A 12,607-nucleotide genomic window follows, 5' to 3' on the forward strand; every position below is an offset into this window, starting at 1 on the left:
TTTAAGCGGAATGAATTAAAATTCTTTTCAGAATAAGAGTGACGTGAATCTAGACATTTTATTTGTGTTATTCTATGTTTCGAAACAGAAAATCCCCAGCAGCATTTTCTATTAAATACTATTTCATAAAGCTCATGAATGAGCACGCACACAGCAGTGGATTGTCCTCAGTATTATTCCGTAACCGTGGCCTCACCGTATCCTCCAGTTCAGTACTGTTGTCTGCAAGAATCTCTCCGAGAGCCAGTTTCATAACAGCATTAATAAAGCTGCCACCATTTATAGGAGTTTGTCTGAAACTGCTGTTCCTACCAGTACTCAGGAGATGTGGACTTTGAGAGTTTTTACGTGCTAAAATGCATTTATTTTATTTATTCACTTTAAGTTTAGTTTGTTTTAATTTTTGCTGCCCAGTTTTCCAGTCAGCAAAGAAATGAAGTCAAGCTTGAGGAATTGTCAAGTCACTCTGAGCTGTTACTCTTCATGATCTGCCCTCAGGAGCCCTGGATCCCAGTCCTAATAGCCTGTTGGCAGACGCTGCTGACCTGCTTTGAATGAGGTGCACCGTCCATTCTGAACGACTAACAAACACATCACAGCAATCTTGTACTTGGAAGCGTGCAGGACATTTTCCGTCATGGGCAGAAAGGAAACCGTAACGTGGCAGAGCACACAGCATTGTGCTCCATGTCTGTGCACTGCAGAAACGCCATGGGTGACAGCCATGGAGAAAATTCAAAGTTCTGAGAGGAATCGGATTTCTAACTGGGGGCTGCTGGGAGCTCTCAACTGGAGGCGGGGCTTATACAGAGGGAGGAGGAGAGGGGACGGTAAATAATGAGGGTGTCTGCAAAAGCCATAGACTTTATCTGATGTGTGTGTGTGTGTAAAACAAAATGAGTTATGCCATATGCCACCTGGGTGATACTTTCTCCAAAAGCTATAACCTAACAAAAGAAAACCAGTAGTTCCAGGAATGGGAAACTTATTCTCAAGTTGTTCGGAGTACAGGAGATTCCCAAAGCATTTCAGGATATTGTTGTTGCCTCCCAGAGCCTGAAGGACCGATTGCTGAAGACCCCACTCATTTTGGACATAGGACTTGAGGGAATCACTCTGGGTATCTACATTCTAAGTATCCTTTTTCCAACAGATAAATACAGCTCTCTTGCCTCATCAGCAGATTATTCTTGTAGTAGGTGGAGATTGTTAACGGAAATCTCTAACTGCTCATAACGCAGAGGACAGCTGGTTTTGGAGTGCCAGATGCCAATAAGTCTACAATGCAAACCCCTCCATACCTGAGGTTGAAGGGACATTGCAGAAGAGAGGGTGGAAAAATTGTGAGAGCCAGAAGACTGACTGACAGGGAAGCTACACACAAGAAGTCTCAGCAGTACGGTTGCCTAAACAAGACTTGAATAATGGTTACACCCATTGACATGCCAACATGGATGGGGGACATTGCACAAGGCCTCACCTCTCAGAGAGCTACAAGCAGTAGTTGGGTGCTTAAAGAATACGTGTTCTCCCGTGATGACCCTCCTTATCCAGGCCCAAAACACATGTTTATTCAAGCAGTACTAACTGGATTTAGCAAATTCAAGTGGGACCATAGGGAGAGGTCATGGTTTGAGAAAATGGGGTTTTTAAGGACATGGGAGAACTTGCGGGGAGGGAGAGAGGAAGAAACGTAAATACAATACTCAGGTATGAAATTCTCATCTTTTTAATTAAAAAAAAAAAAACTCACTAGCTAACAAAGTGTTTTGATTAGGACCAATCAGGCTTCTTTAGTTTTTACTGCCCACTGTGGATGTAGTTTCATGCTAGAGTTGAGCTAAGACTTCACTTGTTTGATGGCCATGCTTCACCAGAAGGTTCTCTGTCTCTCCTGTGAGCTTTCCTTTTGCCACATTGTCTGAACAGCATGGAGTACTCTGTTCTTATTCTGGGGTGACGGGGCCCCTACTGCAGTAGCTTCAGCCCCTCCTCATGCTGCCCCACACACAGATTTATGCCTCTCAAAAGAGACCAAACAAAAATCTTCCCTTTTTCTTCCCCTTTGACCTTGTACTATGCTATGGATAGAAATACCAAAATTAAATTTTCCACTTAGGAATTTCTCTCCTTCCTTTTTAATCTCTGGTTTTACCTTTTTCTTTTTGGCTGTTTCCTAGCGCGTGACTATGGCCGTTTTAAGTTTTCCTTTTATCCTAAAATATTGTTTACCTTATTACAGGCTTTGGACACTAAGTAGTTATAGATTGAGCTTTTGGCCTATGATTTCGTCCATATTCATGTTTTCTATTAGTCATATTCCTTTTGTAGGAGCTTGCATATAAATTTACAACGGGCCTTGCTTTAAAACTGACATTAAGATCTCTTGCAAGAGGTTTGTATGATCCATGTATCTGTGATGTACCTCTGGGGGCAATACTTTCCGGTACTGTTGTTTTCTAGAATTTTCATCTTTCTGTAACCATATTTCTCACTGTGGAGCAGAAAATACCAATTAAAAGTGTTTTCTACTGTTAGGACAGTTGTTATACATTTCCTAAGGTCTAAAGGCACAGTTGGTTCCAGCCATCTTTCTGCAGTTATGTTACCAGTGACCTCCCTTCCTCTCTCCACCGACATAACACAAACTTTATCTCAGCAGTATTTCACCTTGTGCTTATGAGGTGGCTTTCAGTGGCAGTTGGGGCTACATCCTTCCTTGTTCATAACTAGCCCAGCAAAAAGCAAAGGCAGTTCTCCCCCAGTGAGGAATAGGCATCCATTTGGGATAGTCAGAACAACTTGGTTGACCATATATCTGTTCACCCCCGTGTTAATAGCATTCATGGAAAAGTCTCTGAGCCTGGAGCTGATGATCAGTAGGTCCTTCAGAAGCTCAGCATTGATGCTTTGAACTAGTTATTGATCTGTGTTTAAAGATGCTGAGCAACATCTGTAAGAATTGGAGGTGTCACAGTACTCATTTAAGACAAAGACTCAAGAGGAAGGAGTTACAAATAATACCCTAGGCTCCTGTCCTGTCTCCCTCCGGTGGACAGATATGAGGAGTGGTCGTCTGTTGCTATCTATGCAGGAGAAATTCACTGATGTGCAGTGAGAAGTGCCTTACACTTTGTGGCCGGATGTGGGAGAGGACAGCTTGAGTTGAGGAAGCCTCAGTCAAGGCCTTGAGGTAAAGAGTGCCTGGCTGGGGTAACACTGGATGTGGGACCATCCCAGAGGGTCCCGACTGATTGCAGCTCCCTGCAGAGATTACTGTGCTCTGAGCGTAAACATTCCCTCTTCAAGTGTACTGTACCAGGATAATTTCCCATGAGTACGCCTGTAAGATCATATAGGACTTGGAGCTGGAGCTGACTCACCCTAGTCTGTGCCCTAGCTGCCAGAAGCACCCCCAGGATTACCAGTTGGAAGGGTATCAAATGTATCCCAGTTAGAGACAACTGCTGTAACACATCGGATCCTGCACGAGAGAGAGGGGAAAGCATAACCCAAATCGTATTTTGATAGGAGCGGTAAGGGGACAGGTAATGGGTCAGTACCAGCATTCTCTGCACCGGTCATGTGTGTGTTTCCTGCTGTTGACTTATCCAATTAATGGCTGTCATCTTAACTACAAACTGTCCCTGGCCTCACTGCTATAAGCGGCATCCAGCAGTATGCCTGCACTGCTGTTCAACTGCGGAGTTAGCTTGATGTCTTCTTCACCTGCAGCTTGTTATTGACCTGTGTCTGAGTCCATGGTTAATCAAGACGATGAAATTATTCCACTTCGAGGCCCTTTGCCCTTTTCTTCTATCTGCTCTATCTCTTACAGACTGATTGCCAATGTGGCTTTGTTTTCATCTTTCCATTTCTTTCAGGAACTCGGCTGATGCTGCAGTTCTCTGTGGCTTTGCCGCGGTGTTTCTGCTTACCTCTGTCTACATGTAGCCTTCATTTTCTTACGTACTGTGTGGCTGCATATGTGGTCAGAGTTTCCACGTGTTCAGTGGATAGGTTTTCTCTGCTGAGTTGATTTTCCTTCACGGAATAAGTGCTACCATGTCTCCTGTTTACTTCCTCTTCTTGGAGTGATGTCGTATAAGCACTGCATTCATTCTTGATTATCACTTATCCTTAGGTAGTGTCTTTTCAGCTTGTCTGTAGAGTTTGTGGGGGTACCAGCTGGAGCTAACAGTCCTCCTCTTCAAGGGAAGCTCCTTAGGAAAGGATTGAGAGCCTGAGGGACCAGACAGCAAGGAAGCAGAGCTGCAGGGATGCTCAGCTTCAGAGTCTCTTCCCTCCTCTGCCTCAGCTTCCCTCCTCTGTTGGCTTCTGTTCTCTGTTTGGTATGGCTGTAAGGTATATGCCTTGGCTCCACAGCCTGACACATGTATGACGGTGGCCCCATAGAACTGTAAGGGACCAGAAACATTCCTACACCTAGTGACCCAGTACAGGATTTTACTCACATTTCTGTTATGATGCTTGTATAAACAAACCTACTGGGCAGCCAGTCGTATAAAAACACTACACACACAACTGTAAATAGAACCTAAGACCCAACAGTGATAACATACCACTCTTAATGGGTGGTTTTACTGTTCTACAGAAGAGGTCCTTATTCTCAGTCACTCCCACCAAACAGTAGGCGATGATCCCAAGTTTCTCAGATTTATTTGCATCTTGAGATGTTTGTAGTTCATTCCTTTATAAACAGGATATCAGCGTGTAGACCAGGTAGGGCTGGGACTCATGACCCTCTGTTTCAACCTCTGAGTGGTAGGATTAAAGGGGTGTGTCACCACACCAAGATTTCACATTGTTCTTTTATGAAAATACGTTTCTGTAATTTTTAGAATTATAACATACACTGAGGGAGAAAAAAAAAACCTATACGAAATTTCTCTGTCTTCAAATTCTCTGAAATTCGGAGACAGTAAGTCAGCATGCCCAGATTTTCTCTGAGTTTTCAAAACTGTTATTTTGCACATTTTTCTGACAGTCTTCACTTCTGGATTAATAGAATTCTCTTCTATAGTAGCCACACAGTGGTGTGTTTTCCCAAGGATGTTTTCTCAGTTGTGTCCCATGGTTGAGTGGTTCCTGGTGTTTCCTCAGCAGGCTTGCTTCTGGTACTACCAGTGGTGACAGGAAGTGCTCCATTGTGCACACTCGTCCCACCCCCATTATTTTAGACAAGGAGTTGCTATCCATCTCCCTCCCCCATCATGTAAGCCATCAGCATTGGGAACTATTGTCCTTTACTGTATGAAGGTGTTAGCATCCTCTCTAAGAACCTTCCTGATTGAACTTCACTTAGCAGCCCTGGCTCTTCAGGACCAGGGCTAAAACTTCTTTTAATTGTTTTGGAGGCTAGTTTTTGTTTCTGTTTTTTTATTGTTGAAAACTGAGCTTTTTTCATTTTTTTAACTAGGCATCTTTTCCCCCCTCATAGCAAATTTTGATGAATGATAGTTCCACCTAGAGTAGGCTGTTGTCAGAATAAAATTAAATTTTTAGTAAATCTTTAGTAAACTTTAAGATGAAAACCATATCTGGGACACTATTTGAGTCTTCTGCTCTATTAGGGTTTTATACATTGTACAAATGTCAGCCAGGCCTCTGGTTTTGGTGGCATTTCAACACATTTTAGAGCCAAGGATGCTCTCCTCACTTTGGAAACTATTATGAATGCATGTGTTGCCAAGGGAACAGCCTGTGTAGTAACAATCTAATAGATAACACCACCACCACACCACCACCACCCTGCCTCCAAAGATCAAGGTTCCTCTAGAATTTTCCTATTTTTTTAAAAAAATCTTTAAAACAAGACAATGTGATCTGAGAATGATGTTGGAGGAAACAAAAACAACCTTTGTTTAACAAAGCGAGGCGTGAGCTTCTGTGCTTGAACCTGTACCGTGCCTGTTGCGTTACCCCTGGGGGATAATGGAAGTGCAGCCCCTCTTAAAGCCCTTCCAGAGATGTGGCTGCTCAAGGACAGCCCTGGCTTTGTTACTCTGTGTAGCACTTCAGGAGCACTCGATGTGTGCAAAGGGTTGTTTTGTTTTGTTTTGTTTTTACGAACAAATGAAAATGTCTTCTGGAAATGGATTTGCTGCTTTTAAAAGCCCATTTTCTGAAAGGAATCAGTGCTCGAGAGAAAGCTCAAGAAAAGAAGGTGGATGAATAGATTAACAGAAAGAAAAGGGTAAAAGAGAAAGAGAGGGATGGATGAAGCAAAATGACCCCCAATCATATTTATCGCCAAAACACGTTCTTGCTATCCGGAGAGAAATCAGAAGCCGTAGGAGTTAACATTTGTCATTTTACGCCACACAAGAACGCAGACCTGTCTTGTGGCGCCCTCCCATGCTGAAAACAGGAAGTGCGCGTGCTTCAGAGCATCTCCATAGTGCCCATCACTTGCCGTGTGCATATGGGAAGTTCCCCAGGAGTGGGGAGCCACGTCCTTGGCTGGTCGTGCTAAGGAACAAACACTTCAGTTGGAGAAATGCAATTGAAAAGTTACAAGACTCAAAACTCAAGAAAAACCTGGGACCCTTTCAAAATATCAACAAGAAAGGAAAGCATCTGTTTAGAGACAGATGTGTACAACCACACGAGCGTGCAGGCATGGCGGGAAAGTAAAGCACCAGCCACGGATGGATGTGTGGAAAATGCCGGGGCTCTTTGGTGGTAGTGATATTTATTTGGTGGTGTGTTTTCTGCAACTCTCCAGGGATGTGAAGTGAGGAAATGGGAGAAAGCGGATCTCAGTTTTTTTCTCTACTCTCTCTGTTTATCTGGGAAACCCTAGAAAGCTCCGCACTCTGCCAGGTCTTGGTTTTCTAATCTGACTCCCAGGTTTGCCTGATGTTCTGTAACTTCGAAGTCCACATGGCTTGCTTTTCTGCTCCCCCTTAGAATTCTGGGACATTTCTGGTCCTTCTGTCATCCTAATAAGCATGGTTTTGAGCACTTGCTTAGAAAAACATAACCAGAAAGTGGATGGTTCCTGTCCCATTAGCACTCCCCCGTTCCTTGGTGCTGTTCTGAGAATTATCAGCAGGGCAGAATAGAATGCGGTTAGATGATAGCTTCCTGTTGTTCCATAGAGTATGTATGGTCCTGGGTATTAGTTGGTATCATGAGTAAAAATTAGTTTTTCTATTAGCCCAAATAAAACCTGGTATGGAAATACTTCTGTTACACCACCAATAACAAATATGTCCAGAATCAGTCTTTATAGGCAGGAAGTTTCTATAACCTAAATTCAGATGTACATAAGGAAATCTTAGTGTTTACAATGTGATCAGTATTCCAACCATGTATGATGGATTAGCCTAGTCTGATTGGCTCTGAAGCAACATCATGACCAAGGCAGTTCTGAGAAGAAATCATTTAACTGGGGAGCTTGATAACAGCTTTAGTGGGTGAGTCCATGGTCACCATGGCAGAGATTATGGCGGCAGGCAAGCATTGTCCTAGAGCAGAAAGATACTAGGAGCGGAGAAAGACTGACTGTGTCTGTTATAGGACTTCGAAATATAGGACTTCAAAAACCTCAGAGCCCATGACCAGTGACACATCTCCAACAAGAAAGACCACACCCCCTAATCCTTCCCAAACAGTTCCACTAACTGGAACTAAGCATTGCCAATAAAGGACATTTTCATTCAAATCATCACATCAGGTATAGTGTGGGAGGGCTTGCTAGCTCTAGGATCTGAAATTCCCACCAAATAAAACCAAACAATAGATTATATAAACACAGTGATTTCCCTGTGCTAAATATAAAGGTGGCCTTTTTAAACACACAATGTTTTCCGACTTTCACGTTAATGGCTACCCTTATTTTAATGGCCAGTAATGTCATAATTGGAAGCTATTCCCATGATATCTAATGTGTGCTAAGTGAATATTCATTATAGGTAGATAACCATGCTGATTGATGAACATATGAACATAAAAAATCTTGTTTCAACTTTGAAAGGAACTTAGAATCTTGTATGGGAACACACACTCAGAAGCTATCATTTTCTATGACAAAATGGCGTTGAAATTGGTCTTCCCATTGCAAGCACTCAGTCCCATCAGGCCATTCCCTGCCTCAAGCCACTCTGGGTCGTGTTTTCAAAGACAGTTTCTTCCTACTCCTCTAGAGTTTCTCCACATATTTGCCCTCACATTTTCATATACTAGTTGTGTGAGGTTATGTTTTGATTAATTGGTTTTGCTAGCATATATTGACTAATCATTTTAGTGAGATCATTTAACCTTCTAAATCCCAGTCTTCTCTCAGTGCTGTTAATGTTATTAGTCAGAGCTTTACAGAAAGGTTATGTAAATAATATTCATTTCTAAGCCCAGTAGCTCAATGATTCCTTGTATAACATTTGTTTCTGCTTAGTGTAACATTGTTTCTCACTCGGAAAATGTGTTTCACACTCAAGAGGACTGAGCAGTTTCATTGTTCTCCATGAATTTTTTTTTTCTGTTTCTTGTTTTTAGATTTTGGCCTGGAAAACAAGAGAAAAACAGCAGATTTTCAGAAATAAATCCAGTGTACTCTCACTATATATGGGTTGTACTAAGAGTTCAAAATTAATGATAAATTCATAAAATTATATTTTAAGCTATCTGGGACACATTTATTGTCCAAAAAGAGACAAATAAATACAAAATATGATTGTGACATTTAACCAAGTAGATAAAAGTGGTAATTTGAAGTCCTGCATGAATATCTCAACATAGTAACAGCAGTTTACTGCAAGCCTACAGCCAACATCCATTAAAATGGAGAGAAACTAAAGCAATTCTGCTAAAACCAGAACAAGACAAGGCTGCCCACTCTCTCCAAACCTATTCAAGTATAATACCTGAGGTTCTAGGTACAGACAACTGAAGGAGATCAAGGGGATACAAGTCAGAAAGAAGTCAAAGTATCTTATTCGTAGATGATATGATAGCAGACATAAGTGACTCTAAAGATCCCACTGGGAAACTCCTACAGCTCATAAACACTTTCATACAAGTAGCTGGATACAAAATTAATTCACAAAACCCAGTAGCCTTTCTAAATGCAAATGACAAACATACTTAGAAAAAAAATTAGGGAAACAACACATTTTACAATAGCCCCAAATAATATAAAATACCTTGGGGGTAATCTGGTCAAGCAAGTAAAAGATTTGTCTGATTGAAAACTTGAAGAAATTGAAGAGAGAAACCAAAGAAGATCTCAGAAGATGGAAAGATCACTTGTGCTCCTGTATCAGTAGGATTCATTTAGTAAAAGTGGTCATCCTACCATAAGCAATCTACAGATTCAATGAAATCCACACCAAAACCCTAATACAATTCTCCATAAATCTTAAAATCTTTCTAACCTCTCTGGGTCTGTAGATTGTAATTTGAGTCTCACTTACTTGACAGCTAAGTCTACTTACAATGAGCACACATTATATCTGTCGTTCTTGTTATGTTATCTCAGGATGATGTTTTTCTCATTGCATCCATTTCCCTGCAGGTTTCATCAATCTGTTGAAAATTTCATGATACCTTATTTTAACTGCTAAATAACACTCCCCTGTGTAAATATACCACAATTTTGTTAGCTATTCTTCAGTTTAGGGATGTCTAATTTGTTTCCAGTTTAAATAAAGCTGCAAAAAAAAAAAAAAAAAAAAAAAAAAATAGCCGAGCAAGTGTCTCTGTAGTAGGACAGAGTATATATGCCCAAGGGTGCTGTTGTTGGGTCTTGAGGTAGAACAATTCCATATTGACTGTTTAGTGGCTGTACACGTTTGCACCCCCACTGGCAATAGAGGAATGTTCCTTTCTCCACATTCTCACTAAAATAAGCTGCCACTGGTGTTACTGATCTTGGCCATTCCGACAGGTACAAAGTAGTTTTGATTTTCACTTCCCTGGTGGCTAGAAGTGTTGAAGATTTCTTTAAGTGTTTCTCAGAGGTTCTTCTATTAAGAATTCTCTCCTTATATCTGTAGCCCATTTAAAAACTGGATTGTTTTGTTTGTTGATGTCTAACTTCTTGAGTTCTTTATATAGTTAGAGTATTAGTCCTCTACTGGATATGGAATTGGTAAACATCTTTTCCCCATTCTGTAGGCTCCTTGTCTGATGGTGTCCTTTGCCATGCAGAAGCTTTTTAGTTTCAAGGGGTCCCGTTTATTAGGTGTTGATCTCAGGGCCTGTGTTCCTGGTGTTGTGGGAAAGTTGTCTCCTATGTCCGTGCATTCAAGGCTGTTCCTCATTTTCTCTTCTATCCATTTCAGCGTGTCTGGTCTTCTGTTGGGGTTTGGGAAAGGAAAATAGAATAGATTCTGTGGGTGGACTGGTGGTGGGTGGAGACAGGAGGAGGAGGTATCAGGTTGCAGCGGGAGGGATGGGAGGAAAGAGTTTCTGGGAGAGACATCTGGGAGTGGGGGACATTTAGGAGACAGTGTGGAAACCTAGTGCAGTGAAATTTCCTGGAATCTATGAGGGTGACCCTATTGAGGACTCCTAGCTGTGGAAGATATGGAGTCTGAATTGGCCATCTTTTGTAAGCAGGTAAGTCTTCTGATGATGGAACTGGGTTGCAGTTGATTGAGTGGTTGGCCAAGGAAAATTCCTGAACAACCCAGGCTGATGTCAGGGCAGAAGGTTGGCCTCTGAAAACTGAAAACAGAGCCAGGTCACTAAGAACAACTTCCACTCAGATTATTAAACACAGAGAGTTCAAACTGGTGCAGAACTGGAACCTTCACCCCTGCATTCCAGTCTCTTTGGAATTAGGTACTCTGAAGCCTATAGAAAAAGAAACCTGGACACCAACCCAGCCACAAAACCCTTGACTTACAATCTGTCCTGCTTTTAAGATATGTTGGGGCAATGGTAACATAGAACATGTGTCAGTGGCCAACCACAGGGCCACCCTACGAGAGGGAACCCATGTCCGATATTACCTAGATGGTCAAGAACAGGAACAGGGTAGCCCAGAGACTTAGGGTAGAACCAGGCACAACTGTCAATAAAAAGTCACTGAAATGATTCCTAATGGTGTCCTGCTATACTCATGGATAGGTGCCTTAATAGTCATCAGAGAGGCTGCCTTTGGTAGTAGATGGGAATGGATGTAGAGACCCACAGCCCGGCATTATGCAGAGAAGGGACAGGGGGGAGAAAAAGAGGGAGGGAGGGAGGGGAGAAAGAGAGAGAGGGGGGAGGGAGGGAGAGAATCTAAATTGAAGGTGTCCATTGGGTCCCTCCCCTCAAAGCTTGGGAAACCAGCAGGAAAGATTGTAGGAGTCATGGAGGATGGAGGAACCAGGGGATTATGGCCCACTGAATCAACTGAGGAGAACTCACATGGGGTCCCAGAGACTGAAGCAGCAAGCATGGGGACTAAATGTGTCTGCGTCACAGCCTCTGTGTGTATGATATGGCTGTTGTCTTTGTGTTCTTGTAAGACCCCTAACAGTCAGTGTGTCTCTGACTCTTTTGCCTGCTCTTGAGACTCCTTTTCTCCAACTAGCTCGCCTTGTGGGGCCTTGATAAGATGACCGTTGTTCTATTGTATCTTGTTTTGTCCTGCCTGGCTGTCACCTCTTAGCTGCTCTTTTCTGAAGAGAAAACAGGGGGGAGAAGGTGGATCTGACAGGGGTTGGGGTGGGGTGGGGGTGAGTATCTAGGAGGAGGGATGGCAAACTGTAGTTGGAATAAATTGTGTGAGAAAAAAAATCTATTTTTAAAAAGAAACGACAATTTGCAGCTTCCTATGGAAAGACAAAAGCATACACAAAACCCAGGATTGCTAACACAATCTTGACAATTAAAACAAAAAAACAGTAAAAAAAATAAATTAAGAGGGTCAGCACCGAAACATGGCACAGGTTGGGTCCAAGTCAGTGTTGTTTGTGTGCCCCGGTAACATATGCCGGTCACCCATTGCAGAAGCAGTGTTCAGGAAATTGGTCACCGATGAAAAGGTTTCAGATAACTGGAGGATAGACAGTGCAGCTACATCCTCCTATGAAATGGGGAGCCCCCCTGACTATCAAGGGCAGAGCTGCATGAGAAAACATGGCATCCACATATGTCACGTTGCACGGCAGATTACAAGAGAAGACTTTGCCATATTCTGTTATATACTGTGTATGGATGAAAGCAATCTGAAAGATTAAATAGAAAAAGTAACCAAGTTAAAAACTTCAAAGCTAAACTTGAGCTACTTGGGAGCCATAATCCACAGAAACAGCTCATTATTGAAGTTCCCTATTATGGCAACGACTCTGACTTCGAGGTGGTGTCCAGCAATGCCTTAGGTGCTGCAAGGCCTTCCTGGAGAAGACTCACTAGCTGGTCCTACCCACCGCCATTGAGCAACTGCCTACTCACCTCTGCTATGCACAAGGGTGGTAGCAGTCCCATCCCCCACCTCTCTTTTCAGCTGACTTACTGTATCTCTTTAAAATAATTGTAGGTGGAAATTAGGCATATGTTCAGAAGGATAAAAACATTTGAATCGGACAGTTTGAGGTGTGGCTAAGCATTCTTAGACTGAATCTTGCCATAATTACAAAATAGTGGAACA

General features: G+C 42.4%; 1 pseudogene across 1 annotated transcript; it reads left to right on the plus strand.

Annotated features, from left to right (window-relative positions):
• Positions 1-11,897: 11,897 nt before the first annotated feature.
• Positions 11,898-12,372, plus strand: LOC308432960 (low molecular weight phosphotyrosine protein phosphatase-like; annotated as a pseudogene). The gene has a single exon. The product of its transcript is annotated as a low molecular weight phosphotyrosine protein phosphatase-like (transcript).
• Positions 12,373-12,607: the final 235 nt, after the last annotated feature.

The sequence above is a fragment of the Micromys minutus genome (assembly GCF_963924665.1).
Source record: "Micromys minutus genome assembly, chromosome: 19".
NCBI lineage: Eukaryota > Metazoa > Chordata > Mammalia > Rodentia > Muridae > Micromys > Micromys minutus.